The sequence below is a fragment of the Haliotis cracherodii genome, unplaced genomic scaffold (assembly GCF_022045235.1).
Source record: "Haliotis cracherodii isolate W230 unplaced genomic scaffold, xgHalCrac1.p SCAF_23, whole genome shotgun sequence".
Classification (NCBI taxonomy): Eukaryota; Metazoa; Mollusca; class Gastropoda; order Lepetellida; family Haliotidae; genus Haliotis; species Haliotis cracherodii.
In genome coordinates this window covers 10,076,455-10,098,365 of record NW_027266279.1, presented here as the reverse complement: position 1 = coordinate 10,098,365, position 21,911 = coordinate 10,076,455, and the positions used below count along the sequence as shown (strand labels likewise).

Here is a 21,911-nt window from a genome sequence, read left to right as displayed (position 1 = left end):
TGAGCGCGGCGCTAAACAAAAAACAACTAACATGAACATGTCCATGTGGAATTATTTCTTACGTTGCCTTGGGGCGTGAGGTCTTTCAAACAATGAAAATATATTTGATCTGATTTAACAATAGAACCGCATTCGTGTTTACGGTTTGTTACTGGTTGTTGATTTCTTAAGACTATGGTACTGGTCAGCCGAAAGTCTCGGGGATACCTTTATACAATGGACGCTCTGGATTTCCAAACCGTGCGAACAAAGGTTAGATCTCTCGAGGATTCAAACACACATGGCCTGATCAATAGACAGTGGCAGGTGATGAGTGATTGAAACAACTGCGCAGTTACCATGACCCTGAAAACAGCGCCCGCTTTCATGTTGGCCATGGGTATTCAAGATCTCGGTTTGGCTGCCTGTCCTGCCTGCTCTCGTGTAATAGAAACACACCTTATTGGATAACTTCTCTACTCTCTTGCCACAGAAACATACCTTACTGGTTACTTTCCTGCTGTCATGTTACAGAAACACGCCTTATTGGATAGCTTCCCCGCTCTCTTATTTTTGAAACATACCTTATTGATTACGTTTCTGCTTCTTGTCACCTAAACATATCTTATTGGGTAGCTTCTCTACTCTCTTGTCACCTTAACACACCTAATTGGATAGCTTCTCTACTCTCTTGTCACCTTAACACCCCTTATTGGATAGCTTCTCTACTCTCTTGTCACCGTAACACACCTTATTGGATAGCTTCTCTACTCTCTTGTCACAGAAACATACCTTATTGGATAGCTTCCCTTCTCTCTTGTCACAGAAACATACCTTATTGGGTAGGTTCCCTGCTCTCTTGTCACCTTAACATACCTTATTGGGTAGCTTCCCTTCTCTCTTGTCACATTAACATACCTTATTGGGTAGGTTCTCTGCTCTCTTGTCACCTTAACATACCTTATTGGGTAGGTTCTCTGCTCTCTTGTCACCTTAACATACCTTATTGGGTAGCTTCCCTGCTCTCTTGTCACCTAAACATACCATATTGGGTAGCTTCCCTGCTCTCTTGTCACCTTAACATACCTTATTGGGTAGCTTCCCTGCTCTCTTGTCACCTTAACATACCTTATTGGGTAGCTTCCCTGCTCTCTTGTCACCTTAACATACCTTATTGGGTAGCTTCCCATCTCTCTTGTCACCTTAACATACCTTATAGGGTAGCTTCCCTGCTCTCTTGTCACCTTAACATACCTTATTGGGTAGCTTCCCTGCTCTCTTGTCACCTTAACATACCTTATTGGGTAGCTTGCCTGCTCTCTTGTCACCTTAACATACCCTATAGGGTAGCTTGCCTGCTCTCTTGTCACCTTAACATACCTTATTGGGTAGCTTCCCTGCTCTCTTGTCACCTTAACATACCTTGTAGGGTAGCTTCCCTGCTCTCTTGTCACCTTAACATACCCCATATGGTAGCTTCCCTGCTCTCTTGTCACCTTAACAAACCCTATAGGGTAGCTTGCCTGCTCTCTTGTCACCTTAACATACCTTATTGGGTAGGTTCCCTGCTCTCTTGTCACCTTAACATACCTTATTGGGTAGCTTCCCTGCTCTCTTGTCAGCTTAACATATCTTATTGGATAGCTTCCCTGCTCTCTTGTCACATTAACATACCTTATTGGGTAGCTTCCCTGCTCTCTTGTCACCTTAACATATCTTATTGGATAGCTTCCCTGCTCTCTTGTCACCTTAACATACCTTATTGGGTAGCTTCCCTGCTCTCTTGTCACCTTAACATACCTTATTGGGTAGCTTCCCTGCTCTCTTGTCACCTTAACATACCTTATTTGGTAGCTTCCCTGCTCTCTTGTCACCTTAACATATCTTATTGGATAGCTTCCCTGTTCTCTTATTTTTGAAACATACCTTATTGGTTACGTTTCTGCTTTCTTGTCACAGAAACATGTCTTATTGGGTAGCTTCCCTTCTCTCTTGTCACAGAAAGAAACCTTATTGGGGAGCTTCCCTTCTCTCTTGTCACAGAAACATGTCTTATTGGGTAGCTTCCCTTCTCTCTTGTCACAGAAATAAACCTTATTGGGGAGCTTCCCTTCACTCTTGTCACAAAAACATGTCTTATTGGGTAGCTTCCCTTCTCTCTTGTCACAGAAACATGTCTTATTGGGTAGCTTCCCTTCTCTCTTGTCAGAGAAATAAACCTTATTGGGTAGCTACCATACTCTCTTATAACAGAAACATACCTAATTGGTTGCTCTTACCCACTCTTAATTGGTTGTCATTCCTGTTCAAATGTTCCTTATCCACCTTGAACTTTATTGAAAGAAATATGTTTCATAGGCCAACATCCCTCCACTCTTACAATTGACAGACAGACAGACAGTTTTATTTGCATGAAGGCTATCAGACCCATAGTGCAAAAAGGTTTACAAGTACCATTTTACAGAGAGTTATTTCTTAAGGGAAGATTGACAGGTGCTTTATCTTCCCGTGAAGATACAATTCAGGAACGTGGCAAAGTTTAACATGACATTAGCATTTGTTGACTGATATATTCTTTGTAATGAATAATAGTTATCACTTACAGTTTTGGGAATTAAATATGTCCGCTCACCATCGTAGGGCACACAGTGGTCTTACAATAGAGACATATTCAATTGATGGTATTAATACTATAATAAGTATACCCGGCATTTGAAGCAATGATGCTAAGAAATAGTACCAACGCACCCAACGTTGTACAGCCTTGCGCGTGAGAGAACTTACCCGTTTCTGCTCCATCCGTATAGCAGTACTGAGCATAGGGAGGATGTCGTTGTCTTCGTCATCATCAGCATCCTCCTCGGGTAGATCCGGCTTGCCACTCAGAACGGCCTTGACCTCGTCTGAACTGTGGCATTGATCTAGCAAGGCCAAGGTGAAAGTTTCGACTTGAGCTGCAAGTTCGTTGTAGATCACCTGAAATGTTTATGTCGTTGTTAAAGTACAATAGATATTTTGAAATATAAGAAACAAAGGTGTTGTAATGGGGGTGTGTTTATTATTACTTTAGTTTTTAGTTTAACATTCTAGTTCCACAGGAAGGTATCTCCTATCAGCTAATGACCTTTAACCTCTCCTGTTCCTGTAAAACGAAACTATGACATAATTTAGCAGATACTTCAAGCACCAGGCTGACGCAACGAACACAATGACCAACATTAGTGAGTGAGCGAGTTGGGTTTAGCGCCGCTTTTAACAGTATTCCAGTTATATCACGGCGTGTCAGCCTAATTTGGGAAGAAAGCCCGAAGTGATGCAGGTCTCAGACGTTTACCACTTCGGTGAAATCCAAGAGGACGGGTATGGTGCTGACAAACCTAGAAACATAATCGGGGAGAACTGGGATTCGAACCCACAATCATACTATTAGGTTTCTGGCGTGACTAATTAAGGGACTCTGCACAGCGAATTGCGGCGCCTAAGACGACTGGGTCACCAATGCCCAATGACCAACATTAAGCAATTAAGGCCAGACTTTTAACACACTTGCTTAACGTATCCCCCGACTCCAAAACATTGACTGTGAAAAGCAGTGGAGTTTTTTTTATTCCGGCGGCCAGAAATAAGTAAAATGTTGTTTTATTAAACTAATTTTCTGTCGCTATCCGTAATAAAATATATAATTTATTTGAAATACTTTAAAATAATCATGTTGAAAATTTATCTTAAAGACTTAAAAACAAAATGTATTATGACCGTCGCGGGAGGAAATAAAAAAATATGTTTTAAATTGTTTTGTTTTTTCAATGTCTTACTTAAGTAAGTGTTATTGAGTATTGTATGGGTTAGTCAGAGGCTTAAAATGCGAAAATCGACACTGTAAAATGTAAGCCTTTTCAATAGCAATCAGTAGTCATATAAATGTACGCAGGAGTGCATTCAACAAAACATAACTATTGTCATTTTGAAAAAAATATGACAAAACGCATGGATATTTCTCCAAATTTGGTATTTTGTTTGGAGAATTCTCCAAGACTTTCTTTGAAAGGAGAAGCCAAAGTTTTGCAGGCCTTTTTTTGTACAAAAAAGGCAGGGAAGCTTGTATGTCGGAATTTAACTGAATACACGAACCAAATATTTCAGAAACGGCATTGATGTCTCTTAAACATAAAAGGGAACCACTCATATCACTGCCGAAAAAAAATTCTTGGAGCTAAATTTAAACAGGTCTCGTACCTTTAGATGTCAAGCTCACATGATATCTTCAGTTTGCAGGTTATGTTATATAAAAGTTGAGTATTTTTCAAAGAGTATTTTCTTTTTTATCCTTATATTCATTAATTCTACTTCGTATTGACAACGGACAACAGTATAGAAATCTCTTACCGCCTCCACGTGAAGTATTGGAACATTTGGATTTCTTAACGGACAGTTATAATTATTATAGTATTTTCCCGGAGCGTAGCGAGGAAGCCAGACGTCGGATACTTACGTGATTGTGTGGCAAGCAGCGGTAATGTGATGTAATCATGGAGAGATTTTTATGCATCTATGCGGGGGTTGGAATTAATCAACTGCCACAAACACGTGGTGGTTCTTGGTGTTTCGAAAATGTATTTTTTTCTGTCGCGTTCGACATTGCACCCTGTGGTTTTGGTTTAACGGGATTTTGTTTGACAAGGCTCGGTGTAGGTTAAGACACGCGGCGGCTTCAAAAGACACCCTGAACATGGTGTGATGTAATGATAGTAAAATAGTAGAAGGTGCAATGGTTCACCTTGCAAGGCTATAGTGAGTGAGTGACTGAGTGAGTGGGTTTAACACCGCTTTTAACAGTATTCCAGTTATATCACGGCGTGTCAGCTTAATGTTGGAGGAAAGCCCGAAGTGATGCAGGTCTTCGAGGTTAACCACTTCGGTGAAACCCACGAGCATGGGTATGGTGCTGACAAACCTAGAAACATAATCGGGGCGAACCGGGATTCGAACCCACAATCTGCACAGCGAATTGCGGTGCCTTCGACGACTGGGCCACCAGTGCCCCCGCAAGACTAGAGTAACTTATACAAGGTGTAGGGTAACGGCGGTTAATATTTGAAGATGCAAAGTTATCATATTAGAAGGTTCAAAGTAACGGTAATTAATAGAAGGTGCAAGGTAACGCTAGTTAATCGTAGAAGTTAAAAGGTAACGGGAGTTAATCTTAGAAGGTGCAAAGTTTCAGTAGTGTGTGGCACAATGTGCAGAGTAGCGGTACGAAGTAGCGCTCAACGAAACGAACAGATAGAAACGAAATTACTATTATCTTGATCAGGGCTATGTTTGCTCATACTAGGCCCATCAACATGGGTAAGCAAATATTTAGGTGATCGATAAATGAATGGTATACTTGTCCCGGAAATGCATTTCATAACCCAAATCGGCAAAGTGCGAGGTGCGCGTGCGAAAGGCTCGGGGAACATGGTTCACGGGCTTCACGCAGGACCGACTCGCACAGTGTTCTCACAGTTGAGCATGAAGTTCCTTAATAACTTTCAAAATACCTTTAACAAAACAATGTTTCTTTTATCTTTTTAGGTGCCATAAATATTGGACATGGTTTTAGTATGTTAGACCACGAGGACCCAGTGTCTAATCGTTGAAATGCGTGCCTCGTGGTTTAATTAACCATTTCAACCATTAGACATTGGTTCCTCGTATACTAATTCGTAGAACTTAAAAGGCAACAGGAGTTTACCGTGGCAGATGCAAAGTAACGGTAATTTATGATACAAGATGACCGGATTCATGCTAAAAAGTGCACGATACCCTTACACCATACGGCGTGTCTTCATAACGTGCTTCCTAATACAAGGGTCGATGTTAGCAGATTCAATGATACCAGATTCTACATAAAAGGAGTCGGCATAACGGGACTTATCGACATAACCAGATGTACAGTTCTTTGTCTTGACTTACAGTGTCCTTTATTACAGTACAAGAAAAGCGTTACTTTTTATGTATGTATGTAGATGCGACATGTGGTGCAAAACATGCTGATTATGTGTAATCAACAGTGGTAATATGATGTAATCATTGTGGAATTTTTTACCATACGACGTAGGAGGTGAAATTAACGAACACCTGAGGTCAATGTTTATAATATGCCGATGAAGAATTCATAGTCCCATAGGAAAGAAATGATTGAAAGTAGCTCCGATCCTTAAATGGCATGAACATGACATAGCTTCCCGAAACTGGGCCTATGGTGCGGACGTTTCTTAAACTCAGGAATGGTCACCTATTGCTAAATCTGTTGGACGTTAGACAAGTTCTGGAAGGGCAACTTATCCTAGGATACAATGTCCAGCGGACATTGGGTTCCCTGGACACCGTCTTGAATTCCAGTACGCACTCGTGCCATGAGTTAATGAGTTTTACGGCGTATGGAGATATCGATAAGCATTGCTTATGTTTCTGTGGCCGGTACATGTTTCCCGTGAAGATTCCGGGGTAGAATAGGCCTTCAGCAACCCATGCTTCCCGTAAAAGGCGACTATGCTATCGTTAAAGGCGACTAACGGGATCGGGTGGTCAGGCTCGCTGACTTGGTTGATGCATGTCATCGATCCCAAATGCGTGGATCGATGCTCATGATATTAATCACTGGATTGTCTGGGCCAGACTCGATTATTTACAGACCGCCGTCATATAGCTGGAACATTGCTGAGTGCGGCGTTAAACAACAAACAAACCAACCAACCAACTGGTATATGTATCACTATTTAAAACATGGTTTAACCATATTAGTGCCATTAGTGCCAAAGTGCTAGTATTGACGGAAAGTGTATGTGCAATTACAACAATAACGGTAAACTTAATTCACTTAACTGTTATAAACCAATTTATATATATATATATATATATATATATATATATATATATATATATATATATATATATATATATATATATAACGGTAAACTTAATTCACTTAACTGTTATAACCAATTTATATATATATATATATATATATATATATATGTTTGTGTGTGTGTGTGTGTGTGTGTGTTTTTGCGTTTGTGTGTCGTTACGTTTATATCAATTACAATTGCCTGATAACGGAGCAAGTTGCACCTCGAAAGCTCTGCAGCTGTTATCAATCAGAGTCAAACCCGCTATTTGAAGATATGATCTCAACATAAAAGCACGGAACAGGCCAACTCATGCATAATGGCGCAATGCTTGACTTATATCGCCACGTTATCAGGAAGTAAATAATCCGGGCCTATTTCATCCCTATTACACGGAGATAAAGGACAATTAACAACAATCAGGTTATTGCTTGACATGGAATTTATGTCACTGGGGTGTCGACACTAAATCTGAATAAGGTCTGTAATGATCACTAGGCCGCCATCGACTGGTAACTACAGCCATATTTGTCAGTGTTGGAAAAACTGGTTCATGGGGGCTCGACCACCTTTGATATAAAAGCGACAAAACCATTTGCATATTCCCAAGAAATCATCATGAGCACATATTTATGAATCACTGACATGTTTAAGGACAATCTCTTTAATACCGACTCAGAATCCTTGTTTAAAAAGTGCACGGAAGATGTATAAACTGGTAACTGAGTATGCGGTCCAGGCTTTGACTGCATGAAAAGAGCTTGTCGTACTAGCGTTTGGAGTCAACACTGTTTGATAAAGACTTTCGTTATCACCCTTCAGAGAGACAGACTACTTCTAACCTCAAATCATGTCAAATCATTCGAACGACGAAAAGATCAATCATCCTTAAATAATTATATAAAGCAAAGGAATAAATATACAAGTTTTAACAAAAGAAAAAAGACAATATCAAAAAGACATCAAAAGCGCAATTGTTAACAATATACATAATGGGAAACTGTTCTGGTCTTCGCTGAAGCGTTTATCAAACACTCTGGCTACGCCTAAACCGACCATTAACATGAACCAGTGGCTCAAGTACTTTTATAGTATGTTTAAAACTAAATTTGATACAGACACCGAAGATGAAGGTATGAATACGAACACTGATTAGCTTGCAGAGTCTATTCTTGACCCTCCTATTCCCCAAGAGGAAGTTATTAACTCTATTAATTCTTTAAAAATGATAAATCAGCTGGTGAGGACAAACTTATAGTTGAAATATTTAATCATGTTGAGGATATACAATGCCCAATCTTGAATTTATCATTTAATGCAATGTTTGATACTGCATACTTTCCTTCTATGTAGGCACATGGAGTTTTTGTTCCCCTCCACAAAAAGACGATACTGAAATACCAGTCAACTACAGAGGTATAACAATACTTAATACCTTTAGTAACGTCTATACTAAGATATGAAATAAGTGATTACAGTTTTGGGGTGAATCATGTGATAAATGTGTCGAATCACATGCTGGCTTTCGTAATATCAAATATTGCTATCTGCCATTTAGCGGTATTAAGGTAAACAGAGAGGTAAAGTGTATACATCTTTTGTAGATGTGTCTAAGTCTTAACAAAGATGTATAAAAATATCCAATCTATCTTTAAATGTGTTATCTCTTAAACTAAATATGAAAAACAATGTTCAGATTTTCCCCCGTGTAATGTGAGAGCCCGTCAAGGTTATATACTAAGCCCTTCTTCTGTTTGATATGTTCATAAATGACTTGATTCTAGAAATGAGGCAAAATATGAACCAGGCATCTAGTTTCATCCAGAGTTTCTTCAGCTATTTATATTTTTGTTTGTGGACGGTGTAACTTTAATTGTTGATACTGTATTTGGCCGACAGAAGCGCATTGAACTTCTTAACGGTTATTGCCATAGATATTTATTAACCGTCATCTCAGATAAAACTAAAGTACATTGCTTAAACATGAAATATTGTATTATTGAGATGTTGGATTAGAATGTTTCTTATAAATTTGTGTATGATTCTCAGAAACATCAAATTGGCTTTACAACGTATGTAACGCTTCTGTAATGCAGATACTGTTTTGTATTTTAAAATCACTCAGGAATGTAAAACATTCGATTAGAATGTATTTTCCAAAATAGCTGATACTAAATTAGTACCAATAATGTTATATAGAGAATTTGGGGTTTAATATTATAAAGAAATTGAACAGCTACATTGTGTTGTGTTCAAACAAGTTCTAGGCGTTAAGTCTTCTTCACCTGATCACGTGGTAAGAGGCGACCTATCCTTTATACATTTCAGCAAATAAGCTTTGTATAACTTATTGGTGTAAGGTCATATCTATGCCTGATAGTTGTTATCCAAGAAATAGCTTTAATCTGTTGTCAATAGACACTGTAAATGGCAAGATTCATTGGGTATTCAAGGTTTAAACTACCTTATATACGTTTGTTTTCGGCTATGTTTGGGAAATCCATTCAGTTTCTCATCCCAAACTATTTATATTTGAATTTGTATCACGAATAAAATATATTCATGAACAAGAATGGCATTCAGAAATTGTTGATAGTGCTAAAATGTGCACTTATTCCTATTTTAAATTAAATTTCTGTGTTGAACCATATCTTCTTATATCAATATTGATAAATGTCGTTCTGCGCTCTCCTTTTATCATTGAAGGAAGTTCTCATACACTCCATATTGAAGTGGGTAGATATCACAATGTCCCACTCCCTCTATCATTGAAGTTCTCATTCACTCCATATTGAAGTGGGTAGATATCACAATGTCCCAAGGGACCAAAGATTTTGTATTCTCTTAACATTGGTCTTATCGAAAACGAATACCATTCTGTTAATTTGTAAAACCTATAATAATTTTCGACATGATTATTTTCAGGGAAAATATTATGTCCATCCTACATTAATTAAGCTTAACATATTGTTGTCATCATGGCATTCTGAAACCGTGCAAGGGCTTTCATTATTTATATTCCATGCTATTAATGCCCACTGTGAACCTGACTATCTTGATGTACAAGAGGCCTATGGCCTGCAGTGCGATATGAATAAAGAACAAAGATATCATGAATCACTTACAAATAGTGATGACACCAGGTGAGCATATCCTGTCCCATCTGTCACCCGTGCAAAGGCATGTCAATTATTCAGCCGAACAAACACGCACAATTTGTTTTGAAATTGACCTGCATATCAAAAGAACACGCTTCCAACTGTTGAACTCGCCCAACCCCAGCTGATATAATTTCAGTTATATCATGGACTAGTAAACTGATGAAGGTCTCAGATATTTACCACACTGGTGTGGTTCTGACAAATCAAGAGTCACAACGCACGAACATAGGATTCAAGGACACACAAGCGACACTACTGTGTGACCTTAGTATGAATATAATCTATTATCCATGATATGTCAGTATTGATGTCCTCTCTGTGTCAGTATTGATGTCCTCTCTATGTCAGTATTTGACGTCCTCTCTATGTCAGTATTGACGTCCTCTCTGTGTCAGTATTGATGTCCTCTCTATGTCAGTATTTGACGTCCTCTCTATGTCAGTATTGACGTCCTCTCTGTGTCAGTATTGATGTCCTCTCTATGTCAGTATTTGACGTCCTCTTTATGCCAGTATTGACGTCCTCTCTATGTCAGTATTTGACGTCCTCTCTATGTCAGTATTGACGTCCTCTCTATGTCAGTATTAATGTCCTCTCTATGTCAGTATTCACGTCCTATCTATGTCAGTATATGACGTCCTCTCCATGTCAGTATTTGACGTCCTCCCTATGTCAGTATTTGACGTCGTCTCTATGTCAGTATTGACGTCCTCCCTATGTCAGTATTTGACGTCGTCTCTATGTCAGTATTGACGTCCTCTCTATATCAGTTTGGATGTCGTCTCTCTGTCAGGACTGATGTCCTCTCTATGTCACTACTGATGTCCTCTCTATGTCACTACTGATGTCCTCTCTATGTCAGTACTGATGTCGTCTCTATGTCAGTACTGATGTCCTCTCTATGTCAGTACTGATGTCCTCTCTATGTCACTACTAATGTCACTACTGATGTCCTCTCTATGTCACTACTGATGTCCTCTCTATGTCAGTATTGACGTCCTCCCTATGTCAGTATTGACGTCCTCTCTATGTCAGTATTGACGTTCTCTCTATGTCAGTATTGACGTCCTCTCTATGTCAGTACTGATGTCCTCTCTATGTCAGTACTGATGTCCTCTCTATGTCAGTATTGATGTCCTCTCTATGTTAGTATTGACGTCCTCTCTATGTCAGTATTGATGTCCTCTCTATGTCTGTATTGATGTCCTCTCTATGTCAGTATTGATGTCTTCTCTTTGTCAGTATTGACGTCCTCCCTATGTCAGTATTGACGTCCTCTCTATGTCAGTATTGACGTCCTCTCTATGTCAGTATTGGTGTCCTCTCTATGCCAGTATTGATGTCCTCTCTATGTCAGTATTGACGTCCTCCCTATGTCAGTATTGACGTCCTCTCTATGTCAGTATTGATGTCTTCTCTTTGTCAGTACTTATGTCCTCTCTATGTCAGTATTGATGTCCTCTCTATGTCAGTACTTATGTCCTCTCTATGTCAGTATTGATATCCGTTCTATGTCAGTATTGATAAATCATATCATTGTTTCAGTAAACCACAACGGGCATGACATGCCAGTCAGTAAAAGGTAATTCTGGAACGTTACGCGCATCGTACTTGATGTATATGTTTTCTGATTCATATACTTAGCTAAGTGAATTATGTGGCCATTATTATTTACAACACTGTATTCAAATTAAACACATACATGGTAAAAATCAATACTCGGTGTATTTGTGTTTGTCAATGGTCAACATTGCTTCAACGTTTCTCCTAGTGCTTGTCATGAACGAGGACCCATGATAACTTCGCCATCATGTCTATCTTTCCCATGGGTCTCTATTCAGATCTAAGAACAATTGAGGCATGAGGTTCATCTTCCCAAGAGGCACAAGAACACTCTGACCTACTCTCACAGTTTCAGGATAGATGCATCGAGAATAGTCCCCCATTTGTCACTGAATCATGTCTATCATCCCTACATTCATAAGCTCTTGTCAAATGCAGTAAAACCTCATTAAAACGGACCTTGTCAATCTGAACACCCTGCATACCGGACGATTACTACTGGGAGAAGTTTTCCTCACTAAAACCTCATTAGATCGGACCCTGTAATTAGGAACCAACAATGTGATAATTAGAAGGTGGAGGGGAGGTGTGCTGGTATTTTGATCCAAAAAAATAACTTGTCCCCAAAAATACTCCCCAAAAATAATTATGATTCCGAATGTTGAAAAAACAGAAACTGACTGCCTCAAAAATGACATTGTTGCAAGGTGTTTTTCTTCAAAACATAATTAATCTCATAGTTTTCAATTAAAATAAATCTGGCTTTGTGGCTACAGCTGAATAAATATCTAATCTCGATTCAAAATCCCCATCCCAATGACTATTCAAAGTCTGTTGCAAAAATAATGGTTTTGGAAGCTGTGAGTATAATTAGCCTCAGCTGTCACGGTGCTCCTAGCCACGGATCTAGCATCGATACAGAGATGTGCTCTGACGGTTGTCACGATGTTGACTCCAAACAATGACCCTTCTCAAATACTATTTTATAGCACAATCTCCAATGCCGATTTGGTCCAGCTGCTGGAATAAAAGGAGTGCAGGCGTGCTAGGGCACAACAATTTTCAGTATCGCTTAAGTGCAGGCTAAGATTTATGCTTGTAAATGCAGAAATAAACAGGAGAATAATTTTAAAGCTGAAACGCTTTACAGGGCCATCGATGCGTCGTGATAATATTGATACACGATATTCCTTGTTCTGTATGGATACATATCGATTCACTAAAAATATCAAAGTCAAATGTTTGTGCATGATGGTCGCCTAGACTGCGACGCGTGAAGATCCGGGTTGGATAGGTCTTCAACAACCCGTGCTTGCCGTAAAAGGCAACTATGCTTGTCGAAAGAGGCGACTAACGGGATCGATCGGTCAGGCTCTCTGAGTTGGTCATGTCATCGATACTAAATGCGTGGATTGCTCATGATGTCAGTCACGGGATTGTCTGTTCCAGATTTTTGTACAGACTGCCGTCATATAGCTGGAATATTGCTGAGTGAGGCGTTCAACAACAAACAAACAAACAATAATAAAATCTGAACTATCATTAGTTACATTGCGGAGTACAACATTAAGCATGATTGATTGGTTGGTTGGTTTCAATTGAAAATGTCTTAAGTCAGCGTTATTATATCCCAGAATGAACCATACTGGCGCTTAGTCGGCACCCAGAGAATACTTCTACACGGTTTTATTTTGTAAATTATAATTTGATTTAAAACCATCGCATATACTGACATCTTTTTTCGGCGCAAATTTACAACATTTCAATCATCGTAGGGATCATATGGTTGCAAATGCATTTCTTCACCCAGTGTTGATTGGATCAATTTATTCTTACACAAACTGTTGCAGGAATGGGAAATGGTTAAATAGCCATAATAAAATTTAACAACAGTTCTTTTTGTTTTCTATTAAAAACAAACAAACTCGGTATACTTTAATGATCATTAGTGGCGTGAGATAATTCTGATCTCTGGATCAGCCTTGTGTCATGGAACTCCTGTTAAACTTGCTATTGACATATGCAAATGGAGGGGTGGGGTTGTTAACGTTTGTGGTGTTGGGGTTAGGGTAGGGGATGGCGAGGCGTACGCAAAAGGCGCAACATCGTCAATCAATTTTGAAATCATCTATGAACGATGCTTGTATATTATAATTTCAGTTGATAATGTCGTTATCTCAATATCACAAAAAATCACCTCCATAACTTGCGACCCCCCTTGCTGTCATATACATATCTTCACAAACACATGCAAAGGCATGTCAATTATTCAGCCGAACAAACACTCACAATTTGTTATGCATATCAAATGAACACGCTCCCAACTCGCCCCGACCCCAACTGATACAATTATCATGGACTAGTAAACTGATGAATGTCTCAGACCCTTACCACTCTGGTGAATCCCACGAGCAGGGGAATAGTGTTGACAAATCAAATTATACATTATATATCAGTATTGACGTACTCTCTATGTCAGTATTGATGTCTTCTCTATGTCAGTACTGGTGTCCTTTCTATGTCACCAATGATGCCTTCTCTATGTCAGTATTGACGTCCTCTCTGTCAGTATTGATGTCCTCTCTATGTCAGTATTGACGTCCTCTCTATGTCAGTATTGATATCCTCTCTATGTCAGTATTTGATGTCCTCTCTATGTCAGTATTTGATGTCCTCTCTATGTCAGTATTGACGTCCTCTCTATGTCAGTATTGATGTCCTCTCTATGTCAGTATTTGATGTCCTCTCTATGTCAGTATTGACGTCCTCTCTATGTCAGTATTGATGTCCTCTCTATGTCAGTATTTGATGTCCTCTCTATGTCAGTACTGACGTCCTCTCTATGTCAGTATCGATGTCCTCTCTAAGTCAGTATTTGATGTCCTCTCTATGTCAGTATTGACGTCCTCTCTATGTCTGATTTGATATCCTCTCTATGTCAGTATTGACGTCCTCTCTATGTCAGTATTGATGTCTTCTCTATGTCAGTATTGACGTCCTCTCTATGTCAGCATTGATGTCTTCTCTATGTCAGTATTGACGTCCTCTCTATGTCTGATTTGATGTCCTCTCTATGTCAGTATTGACGTCCTCTCTATGTCAGTATTGACGCCTCTCTATGTCAGTATTGACATCCTCTCTATGTCAGTATTGATGTCTTCTCTATGTCAGTATTGACGTCCTCTCTATGTCTGATTTGATGTCCTCTCTATGTCAGTATTGACGTCCTCTCTATGTCTGATTTGATGTCCTCTCTATGTCAGTATTGACGTCCTCTCTATGTCAGTATTGATGTCCTCTCTATGTCAGTATTGATGTCTTCTCTATGTCAGTATTGATGTCCTCTCTATGTCAGTATTGATATCCTCTCTATGTCAGTATTGATGTCTTCTCTATGTCAGTATTGATGTCCTCTCTATGTCAGTATTTGACGTCCTCTCTATGTCAGTATTGATGTCCTCTCTATGTCAGTATTGACGTCCTCTCTATGTCAGTATCGATGTCCTCTATGTCAGTATCGATGTCCTCTCTATGTCAGAATTGATGTCCTCCCTACGTCACTAATGATGCCCTCTCTTTGTCAGTATTGGTGCCCTCTCTAAGTTAATATCGATGTCCTCTCTATGTCAGTATTGACGTCCTCTCTATGTGATTACTGATGTCCTCTCAATGTCAGTATTGATGTTCTCTATGTCAGTATTGTATAAGAATAATAAAATTAGACGCGGCTTTAAACCCCATTTCACCTTACCTCACCTGTACATGTGAGTATTGATATCGAGTATATGTCAGTATTGCTATCCTTTGTATGTGAGAACTGATATCCTTTATATGTCATTCTTGACATCCTTCATTGTCAAACATCAAAGATTTTTGCAATACTTCGTACTTGCCTCCCACATCAAGCTGATATAAGTGGAATACTGTTCAAAGCAATCTGTTTCTAATTTGTCAGCATTCCTAAAATCCCCACTCATAATTACTGCCAGTGTTGTAGGAGACAAATGTTTCGGAACTCGCATGATCAGAGATAATAACTAGTTATGAAAATGACAAAACATATTCCAACTAAGGAAGCAATGCAGAGGAAAAATTCAAATTGAGCAATTCAAATTGGCGGTTTATTGGAAATGTTCGGTGATGAAATGTCAACACAGACACAGTTGCTGTACTTTAATGTAATCATTCAATTAGACCACCGGTTAGGATTAATATGTCCTACAGATCCACCGAGATCAAATGATCGCCATGAATGAATGAGGAGCAAGTTATGAAAGGGGCCCAAATATCATACGCGCTAGCCCGGTGCGAGGATACGTAATGTCGGAAATTCTTGCATCCTGCCAGAGTTTAATTTGATCGTGTCAAAGCAGGTTCCCAATCAGTGTTGGTAGTATAGCGCCCTGATCGAGCAAGTCAGTGCCTTTCATGACGTGTTTTGACATTTTACTCACAGATAGTGATGTGAATCGTGCAGTGATGAGCAATGTGTGTTTAAATCCTTACACCAGTTGTAAAGATACATTTATTATAATGGAAAAGGTATTTCGAATTAACACGATCTTTAATTACAACAGAGTTTTTTTGTTTGTTTTTTGTTTAGAAATATAACTACTGTCGTTATTGATTTTATATGTTTAATAAAAACGTATTGCAGTATGACTACGGGTGTTAGTGAGTGAGTTGGGTTTAACGCCGCTTTTAACAGTATTCCAGTTATATCACGGCGTGTCAGCTTAATGTGGAAGGAAAGCCCGAAGTGATGCAGGTCTCAGACGTTTACCACTTCGGTGAAACCCACGAGCACGGGTATGGTGCTGACAAACCTAGACACATCATCGGGGCGAACCGGGATTCGAACCCACAACCATAGGTTCGATGTGTGCCCATGGGACACCACTCTGCACGGTGAATTGCGGCGCCTTAGACGACTGAGCCACCCGTGCCCCCCAAACGACAATCGGAATTGAGATCTGGGAGAATATTACTCTGATATGTCAGTATTCGTATCTTGTTGATACTAAAATAATGCATACTTATCAAAAGAAGTCAAAGAACACCCGGTTCTTACATATCTGACAAGACAGATTACCTGTAGTAATTTGAAAGCGTCGGGTGCTCTTAAACATTTTTTGATAAGCATACATTCTGTTAACATTAACAAGATACGAATACTGACATATCAGAGTATCCGCGGCAGTGATCGTAAATCGAGGCCTGTCTCTTGTTATATGGTCACTGTGTAGAACAAAACAGACACCCGTGCCCACGAAAAATGTTTGACCCCCCTTCATTCGTGACCAAATCGTGTTATTCCGGGACAAGCCGAATAGCGACTCGTGCCCCTCTCGTGGCCATTTTTGTGACCGGGTTCCGTCTTAACGCAAACGGGCATACCTAAAACAATTGTCAACTCGTCGCGTTATGGTTCACATATATTTCCCCATATATTATATATATTTCAGATGCAATTTAAAGCACATCGGGATCTGCGGAATTATGTAGTATGACTGAACACATTTAACTGTGTCTTGGGTGTAATTTTAGATGCAAGACATATGTAAAATCAAAAATTATTTCTGAGGGATTCTTTGACGAAGAACTTGAAATCATGCGCGCATTCTGATTGGTTTGTCGTATTTTCGCACATAACATTCATCGATAGGGGGACGAGTCTGCTTGCAGGTTACGGAAAGGGGCGAGTGGTGACGAATGACCCCCCTTTAGAGCAACAATAGCGTTTGTCCTGAAAACTGCTCTGTCTGAAACAAGAATCCCATGCATGACAACGATGTAACAATGTGCTATTGCTGACGGTGTGTCTGTGAACAAAACCAAGCGCGGGTAGAAGACGTTTACCACTTGTCGGAAATTCATAGCGCTGAAAGATCAAGGATAACATGACCCACGACAGCGGATTCTGTAAGTAAAGGATCACAAGCCTACACAGGAAAACGGCGAAACTGACCGTCTATTTATTTAGTCCTATGCAATAAGCTCGGTGAGTTCGTTCCTTTTACAGATTTGATCATGACATGGTTTGGATTAAACAGACAATGAGTTCATAAATTGTTTACACCTTTTCTTTAATGGGCATAAATCGGGTATTTAGGACGTCCATTTATTTGGAATTGGTTATCAGTGACATCCATTAGAGTGATGAATTGGTTAATAAGAAATCGATTTATATAGAGTCAATGAATACACTCCCTTTGTTAGACACAATCCCTATGTAGAACACCGCTTACATGACGTAAATCAGTTATTCAACACATTCCCTTTTATAGACACAATCCTTATCTAGGACATCACTCTTTATGAATTATTTATTGAACACATCATCTTACATGACACAGTCGTCACTGTAACATCATTATGATTAAGTGAATCGATTACTGAACACATCGCCTGATACAAACACAATTGGAATCTAGAACATCACGTTACAAGAAGTATCTCAGTTATTGAACACATTACCTTTTATAGACACAGTCCTTATCTGGGACATCACGTCACAAAAAGAACACAAGTGAACACATTACCTAATATAGACACAATCCTAATCTAGAACATTACGTTACAAGAAGTAAATCAGTTATTGAACACATTACCTTTTTAGACACAGTCTGAATCTAGAACATCACGTTACAAGAAGTAAATCGGTCAGTGAACACATTACCTAATATAGACACAATCCTAACCTAGAACATCACGTTATGAGAAGTAAACCGGTCATTGAACACATTACCTTACACAGACGCAGTCCTTATCCAGGACATCACGTTACGAGAAGTAAACCGGTCATTGAACACATTACCTTATATAGACACAATCCTTGTCAAGGACATCACGTTACAAGAAGTAAACCGGTCATTAAACACATTACCCTTTATAGACCCAACCTTACCTTCAACATCACACAAAATAAAATAAAAACACATCACGTTACACAATGACTGTTGATAACATGATAATCTTAAGACTGATGTTTATTATCATCTACTTTTTGTGTCAAGCAGATATTCCATGGAACTTGCATACAGCCACAATATAGCCCATTCGTCACCACTCGCCCCTTTCCGTAACCTGCAAGCAGACTCGTCCCCCTATCGATGAATGTTATGTGCGAAAATACGACAAACCAATCAGAATGCGCGCATGATTTCAAGTTCTTCGTCAAAGAATCCCTCAGAAATAATTTTTTATTTTACATATGTCTTGCATCTAAAATTATACCCAAGACACAGTTAAATGTGTTCAGTCATACTATATAATTCAGCAGATCCCGATGTGCTTTAAATTGCATCTGAAATATATATAATATATGGGGAATGTTGGGTTCTCAGGGAGGAACGACAAACGCGGGAGTAGGGAGACGAGCCTGCCACTTGACCGGCTGTTTATTCCGACTGTCGCATGTTACATAACAGCACGTGATTGCGCTTACCTGCAACTAATCACATTACAAGAGCGGACATCTGTTGGCCTTTCATAATATAATACACTAGCTAGTTTAAAGCTACTGCGTTTCAATTACAGATATTACATCCGCCCCTCCTAAATTTAAGTTACTTTGAAACAAAAATAATAATCTTTGATAAACAACACAGTCCACGGGACTTCATAAAGTATAAGTAACTTAACAATGTACACTGACCCTTGTAAAGTACTAATAACCCTGATAACTTGACAAGTTACAGTCATAATGAAAAGTGAAATTCAACTAAATTTTTTTCGACACATAATAATACTGATAACCTGCTGAAGTATTATAGTCCTGATACAAGTAACTGTAATTCACAGCTAAATCAAATGCCACCTTGACACATAGTTCACTGAAAATGACAATCACAGTTCACTCAAATGTCACTTTGACACAAAGTCCCTCAGATAAGACGGTTGCTGCTTCACTCTGGTTGAACGACGAAGTATGGGTGCTACGGGCGATGTCACTACCGGCGTTTCCTCCCCCGGTTCAGACATATCTGGTACACTTGAAACATCCCCTTGGATACTTTCCTCATGGGAATCTACCTGTGGTGTGTCAGGTAAGTCTGATTCATAGTCCTTCCTTCGTGAAGACTGTGATTCTAGCGGAGTGTCTGAACGTTCAATCACGTCCCTTCGGGGTGAAGATAAAGACATCCTGCGTCTGACATGATCCACATGCCTTCTGACCAATCTTCCATCCGTTAACTTGATGATGTACGACAATGGACCAGTTACACTATCAACTTGTCCACTAATCCATTTTGGACCTGAAGCAAAGTTCTTAACCCACACTGAGTCATTCACTTGAAATGCCCTACATTTCGTTAGTGCTGACTGATCCACAAGTTTTCTCTGGTTCTTTTTCACCTTTGAGGTAAGGTTTGGAAACATCAAGTCCAATCGCGAACGCAATCTGCGTCCAAGAAACAACATTGAAGGTGATACACCAGTTGTAGACTGTGGTGTAATTCTATAAGAAAATAGTAACCTATGTAGTTGAGTTGCAACTGTGTCACCAGTTGTCTTCTTTAATCCATCTTTTATTATTTGAACCGCCCTTTCTGCTAAGCCATTCCCAGCCGGGTGATGAGGGGATGTTGTCACATGTTCAACTCCATTTCTGGACATAAATGTAGCAAATTCTTCCCCAACAAAAGCTGTAGCATTATCAGTTACAATAATTTCTGGTATGCCATAAGCTGCAAACATCCGACGCAGCTGGTTTATGGTAGCCTTTGCATTTGACGACGACATAGGTGCACATTCGATCCACTTGGAGTAGGCGTCAATCACTATAAGAAACATGCTACCCATGAATGGACCAGCATAATCCATATGCAGTCTTTGCCAAGGTTGAGAAGGATACTCCCAAGGGTGTAGGGGAGCTACACTCGGACAATTCCTGTCTTCCTGGCAGGAATCACAACTGTTTACTGTTGTTTCTATGTCAGCATCTAGATGCGGCCACCAAACATAGCTTCGGGCCAAGCCCTTCATCCTGGTGATTCCTGGGTGGGACTGATGCAACTCTGACAATATGACAGGTCTGAGTTTCAATGGAATGATGACCCTCGAACCTCTTAATAAGCATCCATCCATCACACTGAGTTCAGAACGAACTCTGTAGTACGGCTCATAGTGGTCATCCAACTTGTCACGCTGCGGCCAACCTCGGATCACAAATTCTCGAACAATAGACAATGTTCGGTCCTTGCCAGTCTGGATACTTATGTCTGTAGACTTCAGAGGGCATGTGTCCAATTCCTGAAGCATTAAGACTGTCATGTCTTCCATAGGCTTCCCTGAGTCAGGCGCTGGCAACCTGCTCAATGCGTCTGCATTGGTATGCTGTGTACCTTTCCTGTGTACAATTTTATAGTCATATGCAGTCAACAACACTGACCATCTCTGAACTCTTGGAGACACCATCTGTGGCACTGGATTATTCTCATTGAATAATGACACCAACGGCTTGTGATCTGTCACGATCTGGAAATGACGTCCATAAACATACTTATGAAACTTTCGCAGTCCGAAGATCACACTCAGTCCTTCACGATCAAGTTGAGAATAATTCTGCTCTGCCTTAGTCAGTGTCCTTGAAGCAAAACTTATAGGTCTCTCCGAACCATCAGGCAGTTGGTGAGCCAACACAACACCTACTCCGTAGGGGGATGCATCACACTGCAGTAAAAGTGGTTTGGAGCTGTCAAAATGAATCAAGACATCCGAAGACTGAAGCAAGTTCTTCGACTTCTCAAACGCTTTTTGTTGAGATGTACTCCATGACCATTTTACTTCTTTTTGTAGCAACTTGTACAAGGGGGAGAGAGTGTCAGGCAGATTTGGTAGAAACCTATGGTAGTAGTTCAGAATACCAAGATAAGCTCTCAATTCTTTCACATTTTCAGGGACCTTAGCTTCCTGAATTGCAGCAATCTTTTTCTCCACTGGATGCAAACCTTCACTGTCAAGTCTATAACCAAGATATTCAACTTCATCAGCCATAAAGACACACTTGTTTCTTCTCAAACGTAATCCTGCTTCTGACAATCGATGAAGTACTTCATCCAGAATACGAAGATGCTCACTGTCGTCGATTCCAGAGTTTATGATATCGTCGAGATAACCCGCTGAGTAATCGAGTCCCTGTAGAATACTTTCAATCATCCGTTGAAAGATAGCGGGTGCCGAAGATACTCCAAATGGCAATCTTGTGTACCTAAAGAGTCCTTTGTGGGTGTTAATCACGACATATTTTCGGGATTCTTCATCCAAGACCAACTGTTGATACGCATGACTCATGTCAAGTTTGGTGAACTTT

At 39.7% G+C, this 21,911-nt stretch overlaps 1 pseudogene; it reads right to left on the bottom strand.

Moving 5' to 3' along the window:
- LOC139471745 (short transient receptor potential channel 7-like) overlaps positions 1-21,911 on the bottom strand; it is a 66,408-nt pseudogene that overhangs the window by 36,455 nt on the left and 8,042 nt on the right.